We start from the raw sequence: 13,099 nt of genomic DNA on the forward strand, positions 1-13,099 counted from the left end.
TTGAGTGTCCTAAGTGCTACTATTTTATGTGTTCGTACGTTTTTTGTGCCGTCCAAATATATGTGCATATATAAATATACACACATATATACATATCTAAATTATGAGATTTTTTTGTGCAAGACTTATACTTCATTCCATTCACTGTCCGCAAGACTGTAAGGCAGTGATATCAAAATCTGATGAAAACTGATTAACTGTCCACTGCATTAACATATTAAATGTATTGAATTATAGGGGATGCCAAGGATTTACAAAGTAAAATAGCATATCACTCTGCCATTGGCTTTATTAATGATTGCAAAACATACATGCAAAAAAACAAGATATTGTGGTGATTGAATTGCATGAAAACCTGCTAACAGCAGGCAGAAAGAGTTTCCAAATACAAATTGATCAAATATTAGGTCAAGAAATAATACATTCTACTTTAATAATAAGAGCCTACTTTAGGGACACTGACCAGATTCGCTCCACCATTCACTGAAATAAATATTACAAATTGTCTTAGTTTTGATATAAAATGCATATGCACTTATTATATATAAGAGGAAGATATCAGACATCCAAGGAAGATTATGGATCATTATTTTCACACAGGTAAAAATTCATCACAATGTTTAACTCAAAACAACAGGAAATGATATTTATACTTACATTTGACCTCTTCTAGTGCCATCCACTGAACAACGGCCAACAGCTTAGCTCCATACACAATTTCTGAAATGTTAAGGGTTTTCAGTATCTGTGCTATATATCTAAGAGTCAAAATCTTACTTTTGGTTTAAATATCAGACATCCAAGGAAGTTAACAATCATGAATATCATTTGTCAACAAACATCATCACACATTTCAGTTAAATTTATCCTTTTCAACATACTCAAAGTATGAGAATTTACTTTGCTGTGCCATTTAACACCAAAGTTATCTGGGAAGGGATAATCTTATTTTCAACGAAATCACATCAAGAATTAGCAGTCCAAGCATTCCTCCCATGCCATCTAATGGCATTTCATGCATTGATTCAATATCTATGTAGATCAAATCCAACGATTTAATTTAGCTGCAATGTTGGCACATTAGAAAACCTTTTCTCAACATAAGTTAAAACTAGGAAATGGAAAATCTAAATGATAAAATGCAGCTCTTTAGTTGATATATGATGGTTCACATAAAAATAATTTTTTGTGTAACTCAATTAGTATTTGCTTAAACATAATGAGAAGAAATGCAGCTGTAGAAAGGCATTAACATAACTACACCCCACTAAGAAAAGACCCTGCATTGAAAGTAAAATCCCTTTAAAAACCCCGTTAAACGACTAAGAAACCATTGTAAATTTTAAAATAATTTGGCATGAATGATATAGCCAGTTAGTTGATATGGAACATGTATCAACCACAATACCAGAAGTATTGCTTCCGAAAAAAATGACTGACATAAGTGAACCTGAGGTCACCAAAAAATTAGTACAAAAACTATCGGGGAATGTTTTGGAATAATTGATTTACGAGGGTAAATTGAAAAGTTCTTGGAATGGAAAAGAAAGAAACTACTTACCTCTGTTAACTTAATTATTTTCAAATGTAGTCTTCCTGTACACAAATGCACTTGGTCCAGCAGTGTTTCAATGTCTTCATCCCATTTCAAAATTTATATTTTTTCAGGCCTGCAAAATACCAGTCTACCTTGACTGTTTGTCCAATGTTTGAAGCAAATCTCTCTCTGAGAGACAATGGGTCGAGAGTGAAAATGCCTCTGTCCATTGAGGAAAATTTTGAGCTTGCAGAATAGATGGAAATCTGATGGAGCCGCATTAGGTGAAAAGGTGGTTATGGCAACAATTCATATCTCAGTTCACATATTTTTGACATGGTAATGACATTTGTGTGTGGGCATGCATTGTCTTAATTAAATGAAGACTTCCTTCTTATCCCTACCTAGCCTTTTCTTTGTATCATTTGCTTCAATTGGTCCAGGATGTTAGCGTAGTACTGTCCAGTATTTTTTTGAACAGTGGGAGGGTCATCCATCAGCAGAACCCCTTTCGCACCCAAAAAAAACTGGAGGAATCACTTTTCCGGCTGACTGTACAGCCTTTTGCTTTTTTTCGTGGTGGTAAATCAACTTGTTCCACTGCTGTTTCGTCCCTGGGGTATATTCATGCACCCAAGTTTCATCTATGGTCACTAACCAGAACAGATAATTTTTTAAGTTGATCATAGAACTGGTCTAACCTTTGGTCGGAAATAATTATTTTAATGCATCCGCGATCCAATGTCAAGAGCCATGGCATCCATGCCGCAGATAATTTTCTCATACCTATTTCCACTGTTAAATGAGATATGCCAGTTCGGATGATATCCCTACAGCCTCAGCAATTTCCTTTACTATCAGTCTGTAATCTACCATGCCCACTCTATGCACTTATGCATGGGGCAGTGGTGCATTGAGGCCAACCACTATGCGGATCATCATCTAAGCAGTCTCAATCAAACAACCTCATAGACCCTCCCACCTGGCAATAGTTAACTATGGTAGAGCAGCATCCCCCTGAGAGTTGCATCTGCATGTATTTCCTTGGCTTGCATAACTTTCTTTACGAAGCATTTAACCACTGCTCGAATCTCAATTTTATCCATCATCACAAATTGCTACACAGGAACAACAACAGAGGGATATCTGCACCACATATCTATGCCTTAGCAATGACGCATTACATGTTTACTCCTGATGGATCACCAATTACTACGAGGGAAACTCATTGGGTTAGGACTGATATCTGGTATTCTTTCCAAGAACCTTTCTTACTAACCTTGCATTTCAGATATTGTAATAATTCCACAATATTCATCAAAATACATCCCCAGACCATCCAAACACTTCTGCCAGTGGCTTTTCCACCACTCAAGGGCTCCGTGGTAGGATGATTCCGTAAGGGTACATACGCAAGCTTCTTCAACAACACTTAGGGTCCCGTGGGGGTGCCCTTTGAGGGAGGATTAACTTGTAGGCATAAGATATAACATTTATTTTACATTTATGCCACGATGCGGCTTTTGGAACTTTGCCACTTAGTTTCCAGATCATGTTCGGCGATCCAACTTTTGCCTCCTGTGATTTTGTTGTCCTAAAAGTCGGGGTCTTCTTCAACGCGTTGCAGAAGGTCTTCGCAAGCAGATGCCAGACTGCTTTCGGTCTTGTATCAAGGCCTTCGGGACAAGTTTAGCTCAGATCTTATTCATTGCCAAATTTTCAGTAATTATGGTGTGCACTGACATCTTGTCAACCACACACTCTCGGCCATCTTTGAAAAGCTTGTGCCACTTAAAAACTGCAGTTTATGAAATGCTTACATCTTTGAACACTGCGCTTGCACTGAGTCACTACACAGGGCTCCCCTTAAAACATGATCTAACCTGAACGAACGCTTGCAGGCAAGTGATGCTTGCTGAAGGTCATACCCCCAATCCTGCATCTTGTATCACATTCATATCTTTCAAGTAAACGTCAACATTAATGAATTAAATGCTACTCAGAATCAAGACCTGTGTTTAGTTGATCATTACATTCTCGTTCCAAATACTGAAGAATTTGTATCAATGGGAGATCTAAATTTTGAAGATGAGATTCAGCTGTTCTGGTAATCCTGTAAAAAAGAGCATTGATTTACTCCAAAGCCTTATATTCCATTTCGTTGAGTAATAAAACAAAACATCAGACATCCAAGGAAAAAAATCACAGTGATTCAATTTCAACAATCCTCATCATGGTAATTTTGTAAAATATAATTCTGGGACTTCTCAACTACCTTCTAAATTCTAGGAGTTCTATAGTTTCATTAATAACAAAGTGCTGAAAAATTTCCTTATAAAAAATCTAATCAAACCTGCAAAAACAGTTCAATTAACAAGCAGAAATTAAGTTTTATGGTCATACAAACATTGATACTTGTAGGAATACATTTGGTGCTAAAAATGGAACCTTAACACTTTAGCCATGCATGAAATAAATATTTGTCTTTTCCTTGGAATAAAGTTAATCTACCTCTACATAATACTCTGGAAGCCAGTGTGCCAGGCGTATTAGATCACCACCCATAAAAGAGAACAAAACCAAATGTTAAATCAATATGTTAAAGCAAACATACCCATAGGCCAACTTCAGCAAGTTTTTAAATAAATTCCATTGATCTTTTAAAGAAATTTACCTTCAAACATCGATTCAATTTAATAACTATTCCCATTTTGAACACAATTTCAATATGCTATCAAGATACTTTCATTATTAGACATCATCTTGAACAAAAATCAAGAAAAGCAACAGCCCGATTACACTTCCCTGAGTTACTCCTGCAGTGACTCTTATGTTGTTGGAACTAGTGCCATCAAGGACTACCCTCTGTTCCTGCCCTGACAGTCTTCAACTCAATTTATTGAAAATTTTGCAGCATATAGAAGTGAGAGAATTGGGTCTGTAATTACTGGGGTCTTCCTTGTCACCACTTTTAAAAATAGGCATTACTTGCGAGGTTTCCCGATTCCTAGGGACTTGGCACTCAGAGGTATTTGTTAAATATGACTTCGAGATATGGGGAAATAATAGCAGCTTAATGTTTTAAAACCCTAGCCGGTATATTTTCAAGACCCCGGGATTTGTTGGGTTTAATCTCATTGGGAAATTTGACAATTCCTTGTTCTACCACAATTATATTTTCCATGGGTTCAGTGCAGGATCTTGAGGAAATTAAGGGAAATAAAAAGGGCTTGTCTAATCCCTAAAACAAGAAGCTACTCCACTGTAAGTACAGATGCGCTGTGCATAATTACAGGATTACTCCACTTCAGCAGATTATAATGGAAAAAGTTGCTATCATTAACTATCATAAACGGGTTCAGGCTAAACACTATGATAATGTAATCACAGAGCACACCAACCTAAGCAAAAAGGATGTACAAAAAAAACAGAGGAGACCATTAAAAACTGGTAAAAGGACTGGAACTCCAGTCCTCATGAAAGTACACTTTCCAGATTATCCCATGCATATTAGACAGTCACAAAATCACAATAAACTACAATCAAAAACTAACTCAGATATTAACTGGATATCAGAATTTCCAAATCTACCTTAAGAAAATTGGCAAATCACCCTCAGAAAAAATGTGAAACTTGAGATTTGGAAGATACAATCACAAACAGAATACAGACCAGCCTGAAATTCGAGGTACAAAGCTACCATATCTGTCATAATATGGAATCCCAAACTACGAGCATCGAAGTAATCATATGGGAATAATTCAGCAACGCCACTATCCGGAAGAAACTGGAGTATTTAATATTGTAAAACAAATAAATTGTGTAGTATGAACAACCAAAAGATTTTAAAAGATATTCCAAAGTGAGACATTAGAACCTTAGTTATGAAGACTACACTGGTATAGGGTTATTCAAGAGTTATTCAAGGAATTAAATAACACTGAGTAGAAGGAACACGAAGACTGCGAAAAAAAAAAGCACTGACCACTTGTTTGCAGGAAGATGGCACGCATTTAATATCTCTGTGCTTCATTGTATTATGTACTTATTGTGACATGTTAAATAATCATATTTATTGTGAAAAATTAAGTAAATATAGCTAATGGCCCCCATATAATCTCTCTGTGCATTATTGTATCATGTATTAATTGTAATATTTTGAAGTTTTTACATGCTGTGTAAATTAAGGCTAGTCTAGCTTACTTAAAAAGGAGAAGTAAGCATTTTGCAGATATCCCCAAAACAACTTGTTCTATGAAATACCCTAGGTCAATGACAATATTACTTTTCAAGCGGAAAGCAAGAACAGGCTGTCAGAGGATTTTCTCCCCTACCTTAGACAGAGTATTGGAAGTGACAAGGATGCAGACTGGACGTCTGGTACCATTCCAATTCTCTTTTCACAATATATCGTGTCTATAATATATGCAGTAGAAACATCGATCGTGAAAACACAGGAGAAATGTATTAAGATTGTCGCCTTTCCCCTCCCTGTCACTGTGAATGATATTGTTACTATCCTTTAAGCAAGCCATGGTTTGCCCACGCCCTTTTCACCTCCCTAATATATGACCAGAATTCTTTATGGTCAGTGTCCAATTACTCACATAGTACTTTACCAAGTCTGGAAAGACTGCTATTTGTCTTTTGGTTTCAATTTTAGAAGATCTATACTGGTCCAATAAATGTTTATTAATCGAAGATTCACGCCTGCCTTCTCTACTCCAGAGGGTAACATTATCTACTTTCTAAGGGCTTTTCTGACACCTTTATTGAACCACCTGGGGCCGCGATTTACTTTAACAAGCTTTATAGGAATGAAATCTGTGATGCCATTTTGCATAATATTGACAAATTGTGTCCAAGTTTCTTCGACGTTGGGATGACTTAAACGAGTTTTGATCTCAAGTAGTTAGGAGTTTAATTGATTGGCAAAATTTTCAGTCTTCTTTATGGTAATTATAACTCCTTTGGGTTAAACATTTTTTTCAACGTCGAAGTTGACATTACAGGATTCATGGTCGCTTAAGCCCTTCGTCATTCGCTAGTCATAATACGCTCTGGTGTGCCCATAAGAAATGGCTACAAATGATTTTTCCACGGGTAGGAATGCGGACTGCTTGGTAGAGGGACTTTCTTTGCACAAATTTTAATTGGGAATTACTTGAGTCGCAGGTCCGGTTTGTAATGTTATTGCTGCCCATTCGATACAAGGGAGATTAAATATAAGACCACTGGTGTAGATTTTAATATAATTTTCACGTGTCAATTGTTATATTTGTTCATCCAGTGCATGAAGTATTTTAACATCCGAGCCTGAAGGTCTATAGAAAGTAAGTTAATTTTGGGTTGAGTAAACGCCGTTAAGTGCACCAAACATACTCACATTATTTCTTATTTATATTTTGAATTACACCCACATTAGTCTGGCTGTAATTGAGTACGCGGTTGCGGAGAAGTGCGTTCAAATTGCTTTCTCTTTTATGCCAGTGTGGCCCGTTTAATTTATCTTGTTATTCATCATTTTATCAGCATTAGTCCCAAATGTTAGCGACCCAGTAAGTGAAGAGGTTCTAAAAAATGTGATTAGAGTACCTATATAACAGTATTCAGGGAGTTAAGGTATTAGCATTCACACTTTGCCATACCTAACCATATAATGTCAGGAGTGTAATTACGCTTATAGAGGATAATTAGTCATTGGTCATTTGACTAAAGAATGGAATTGAAGAATCAAAATTGAAAATGCAAAGTTCGAATAATATTTAGGCTCGTATTTATAACCTCTCAGTTCTGGGAAATAGGCACACCCAATTCCAACATTCCCTATTATCTTCGACGGAAGACTCGTTGGAAACTCCGAGCTGAAGGACTTACGTGGGAAATGGAATTTAAAAAGATAACTCAAAATACATTCCTTAGTATTTATTCGAAATACCTTCCAGCATGTAACTCCCGGGAACATTTTACTCAATGATCAAACAAGGCACCGGCCTCCGTTAACAACAGTAAACGCTGTCTTCCCTTCACCATTTATACTGAACCCCAGAAATACACAGAAGTTGACACGGGAAAAATAAATCCTCGCACAGAATTAATAGCAGGATTAAAATATATACATGTCCTTGATTAAAACCTATAGTCAATAAAATACAGCAATATATTTACTTAAAACCTAACATTATCTAGAACCGCAACCACGTGTGCAATGTCCACGCTCTCTCAGTAATTGGGAATTTCTTAATGGCTATGGATTATCAATGACTAAATCTTGATAAAAAAAACAGGGCCAGCATATTTTATGAATAACCATATTGGTATATCGAAGAAGATATTAACCTTACCTTATCTCCACTCCATACAACACCAATTGCGAACAATCCATTACTGCCTTTAGAAGCAAGCGGAAGAAGCCACTGTCCTGAAGGGCGGAAGTGACGTCATACGACGTTGCCTGCCTTCAGGATCCCGCGCTCGGCTTGTGTGGAGATAGTAACTGTTCCTTCGATTGATTTCGTACGCGCTCTTTCAAAAGGCTTTAAACGCAATTTGCTCACTTATTCCATTATGTACAAAAATAGAGTCACAGATGTGAAGAGTTTGTTCCTTATTATTTAAATGTGTTCGCATTATCTTGATATACATAACAGTTTCATGTTTAACTTTGTTGAATTCCTTCATTATGAGGGTAAAAAGAAACTTAACATTTCCAACCATAAAGATTTAATATTTCAAGACCATGGTTTTTTCCTGATGATGATGCGCGGTATCGAAACCATGGTCGTGAAATATTCAATCTTAATGGTGGAAATATTAAGTTTATTTTTACCCTCATTCGAATTATCTGTTTAATTAAAGTGTTATGGCTTAAAGACATTAACTTTGCCCATGTAGCTCTCCCAATATTAAAGGTAATGCATTAAATCAAATTACAATTAAAGGTCAAAACTAGATGGAAATGAAGGCAGTCAATTTTGGACTAATCCCAAACTCTGTGGAGTAAGTTTGTCCCTCTTTCCTCACTTTTTTGTCTCTCTTCTTTCTTTTTTCCTCCTCTTTTAATATTGTTGATGTCATGGATTGATAAAGATGCCTGCAATGTAGGAATGAGGCTTGTCTAATAAATGCATGATACCGTGTTATCTTTTTAACTATGTGAAAAAATATTATTGAATAAATGTAAGTGAATTTAATCATAGGATTCATTCCGGAAGGAAAAACAGGAAAATTATACCCTTTCAAATGGTTCGAGGAGAGGGGAAATATTCTCACTGCTGGGCCGGAAGATATACAATGTGATAACTGCTGATTAGGATTTGCAGAAAAAGGAATGTTGAGACATTCAATTCACTCACCCTCAAGACGAATATATTTGCAGTTTGGAAGTTTTATGCAAGAAAATAATGTAATCCAAATCTAGAAAATGAGTGGCCACCCTATGAATGAAGTGAAGCTTAAGTCTGTTAATCATAATGGCAAATGATGTATCATCTGCCATGGCCACATGACCAACACAAAGTTTGGTGTAATGTTAGAGTAGAGTTCACCAAAAACTCACTTCAAAGGAACTGTTGGATCGATACTTCCTTGCTACAGACTATTCAAAGGATTAGGACTTACGGAATCTCTGAGATATAGATTGTGGGATTCTCTGGCATCTAATCCGCTTTGATAAATAAATAATACATTCTTAAGTGGTTCGGATGTGGAGTACTGGACTACTGATCCGGAGGGCCCTTTCCCAGGCAAGCCTCTGGGTATTTGAGGCTCCTCAAGCAATGTGATTTTTTGGGTACCAGATCTTGGAAAACCATAACCAGCATAGTGCATCCCTCCCTTACATCGCGTACTCAGCAGTCACAAGTTCATTCCCAGGAAATTCATAAAAGATGACACGGAACCCAGATGGTACGACATGGATATTAGAAAGACACTACAATGTCAAAGACTATGTCACACCAAGATGAAAAATATTAGGGATGATATCTCTAGTGACAAAAAGAATGAGATCACTTATGATTGCAAGATATCTAGCGTGAATGCCAAGAATAAATTTTGGAAAGCATGAAGTGAATTCAAATGGAAAAGGTTAGCGGAAAATTTTAAAGAGAATCCGAAAGTATTTTTGTCATAAGTCAAAGAAGTTCAGGTAAATAAGTCAACAGTTAATTCACTCAAAAATGATAAAGGTGAAAGATTGACCAACAGTTTGGAAAAGACTAACTTACTAAATTCCTTCTTTCAAAGCATCTTCAGTAAATATTTGTGGCTTGAGATATTCAAATATCCAGATAAATTAAGAGTGAATTCCTGATGCAGATGAACAAAACTCACTATCTGTGATCTGCATTTCAACTGTGACACTATTTGCATGATCTGGAAAGGCAGATCACATGGATGTCCTAATGAAAATCGTAATTCTAGCGGTATGAATTATTCTCTACTGTGTGGTGTGCAATCCTCCACAGCAGAGTTCAAGTGAATTTCTGATTAGCTGGTTTTACAAATTTTGGGTGGATCCTCAAGCTTATGAACTTCTCACCTTAGTTGATGATAGACAATGGATGGTAATGAATTTCAATGTCTTGGGTTTTGATGCCATCATATTTTGGGCTTCTCCCAATATCCTAGGTGTAATTCTAGTATTTTCCCTCATTTTATCTTTCTTCCGCTCTCTTAATTCTTCCCTCCACCTCCCCTTTTAATGGCATTGATTTGCCAATTTACTAGATGCCTAGAATGAGGGAATGAGAGGACTCATACATTCATAATGCCATATCAAATAAATGCAATTAAATATTTATTTTTTATGCTAAAAATATTCTTTGATAAAACAGGTTGAATTATATCAAAAGGACCCTCTAGTAGGAAGTTGGAAAACATTGGCATATTAAGCAATTTTGTAAAAATTCAATATAAAGGCAAAACTGGTTAAAGTTCACTTACAATATTTAAATTTAGAACTCCTGATGAGGATTACCTACTTAAAAAATGCCTTTGGAGTGCTCAGCTTCAGTATTTCTCAATCATATTCCAATTGCAGGCTGAACGTTTTTAAAAAGCATCATTTAAAATCTAAATAATTAACTAACACTGCCCTGCTACCAAAGAATTATCACTTTCAATAAATGTTGACATTATAAATGTTTATGGACTTCAAACCTTCCTTGATGAATGACAGTTAATCTTGAGGAGCTCAATTTACATTCTCTCAACTCCTGAAAGTTCCCACCACTATTAGGGATAGACAAGTAAGAATGAAGGGTGGAGAGAAACCCAGCATTAGCCTACTCTTAATGAAAGGCACCAAGGGGTCCACAGCTTAATATCCCATCCAAGAGATGGTGTACTCACTCAAAGTGCACTCTACAAAGCACCTCAAGGGTGGATCAGGATACCAATGAAAAATATATCACACCCAGGATTCAAACCTGGGCCCTCTGGGTGGGAAGCAAGTATGTTAGCCACTGCACTATATCAATCCCCCCGATCAAACAAGGAGGAAGAAGTCAATAGGGTGTATGATCAGAGAGGACATAATGACGGGTGTTCCTGCAGGGAAACGTTTGATAGTGATGGAGGATTTAACTGCAGCATGTTAATCATCACCAGTAGTTGCTTTACAAGTGTCGGTGATGTCCCTTGAAGACACCACGAAAGGCATAGGGGCACATGAAAAATGCTGGGGGATAAAGGAAGGTATCAGACTATTATTATGGTTAGGGACAGTGTGATCGATGAACACAGTCTTCTGGGAGTGGATTCAGATCATAATTTATTACAAATGATGCACTGGCTACTAGATACCTTTTTACCATACCTTTGCCACCCCTCTCTCATTCTCTTCCCCTTAGCTGTACCCTGTTGCAATGGGTGCAGTAATTTCCACTATCCTCCCATACAACTGTTTAATATCTATGCATACTTCTCTCTCCATCCTTCACTTTATAATTTCCTTGACCTCAACATGATCCTCTCATTCCAAGCCTCTATTCTAACTGGTCCAGTCCTTCTCTGTCTCCTATTCTTCTCTTATACTTCTGTCGATTTGACTTTTCATGGATTAAGAAATTTTTAGACTATTGTGATACTATTTGCAGAAATGATTTTGAATTGTATGATGTATTTGTGTTCGTCATCAAACATCCTTCATTTTTGGAACCAGCCTCTTCCAGGCCAAAGTTATAATTTTCAGAACAGCAGTATTTTTAACTTGCCCTTTTTGTTGGTCAGTCTATAGCCCTGTCTTGAGAGCTTTTAATTTTTTCACATTCGGCCAAGGTTTTCTGTATTCAATTCAAACACTCTGCATCATATGGAACTTTAAAGGTAGCCTCTTTGTATCAATGCTTACAGGGGGCAAACACCACCCAACAAAACATAGGTTGGTATCATCATGTCATTAAGTCTTAACTTAGTTCCTATGCGAACATAAATTCTACACAATGGATTCTGGTCTCTCTCTGTTGGTAATAACTTTATTCTTATATGTGCTGTTACAGCTCCTGCTTATTATTTTATTTTTCATTCGTGACTATATTATTACTATGCAAACTCTGTTTCGCATTTTATTTGCATGGAATATTTCCAATCAATGTGACGTGTACCATTAAAGTCTTTCAGGAAACAATGAACAGCATTATCATTATAAAACGAAGATTCTGCTAATGTATCATGATACAGTTTTTGGTTTAGTTTTCAACTATGGGGACAATTGCAATCATGTGACCGTATTTCAATTTTAAACACTGGAATCGCCTGATTATGTGCAACATATCGCTATTAAAATATACTCAAATTGTAAGTTACTGGTTTTGCATTAGCTTAATAAGACATTAACTTTATCGCCCTAAACATTACGTAGCCATGAAGAAACAATAACCTTACATGTTTTCAGAATTTCTTAGGAAAAATGCACACACATGAAATTATTTCATCATTCATCCGTATATTTCAGGAAGTTAACTGAACTTGGCCCACGACTAATTGCCGGCCATTGAAGCTCTGGATTTTTCAGTCACACCAACGTAAATATTTTGCACGTAGTAACTAAGTAAATCCCCTAAACCATTGCAGTGATCTCACTACAATGGACATATTGTACTCAGTGATACTCGTACTAGTGACAGTGATATGAAATACGGCCCTTGAAAGACAACTACCCTTAAGTTAGTCGTAGGCTAGCTCTCCGTTGGCCAAGTTCAGTTAAGTATTTCAGGAATGGTGTGAGAGTACACGTCGAATCCACAGAATACATTTGAAGAAGATAGATGAGCTGGGGTCGTCAGAATGAACAGTAAGGCTGCAGTTCCCAGCATTGGCCGCTTTCATATCAACTGTCACTGACAGATTTTGGTAACCCTGACTACTGCGATCGATATTTTAATCAACGCATGAATTTAACGCATTTACGGTCGGGATCTATCGAATCAATATAGTTCTCCATGTGATCATTGCGACCTCACTGATGACTCAAATGTCCAACATTTCTAATTTATACATAAAACGAACATAAATGTGACACCAAAGAATGCCAACATTAAAGAAATAATATTCCTTGAA

The 13,099-nt window shown here is 36.6% G+C and overlaps 1 long non-coding RNA gene across 1 annotated transcript; it reads right to left on the reverse strand.

Moving 5' to 3' along the window:
* Nucleotides 1–280: 280 nt before the first annotated feature.
* Nucleotides 281–7,959, reverse strand: LOC139694752 (uncharacterized). Its single transcript, XR_011702209.1, has 4 exons — nucleotides 7,882–7,959; nucleotides 1,562–3,650; nucleotides 658–720; nucleotides 281–483 (listed from the first exon to the last, which is right to left on the reverse strand). It is a non-coding gene; the product is annotated as an uncharacterized lncRNA (long non-coding RNA).
* Nucleotides 7,960–13,099: the final 5,140 nt, after the last annotated feature.

Source organism: Hetaerina americana, unplaced genomic scaffold, assembly GCF_022747635.1.
Source record: "Hetaerina americana unplaced genomic scaffold, ioHetAmer1.1.p SCAF_54, whole genome shotgun sequence".
Classification (NCBI taxonomy): Eukaryota; Metazoa; Arthropoda; class Insecta; order Odonata; family Calopterygidae; genus Hetaerina; species Hetaerina americana.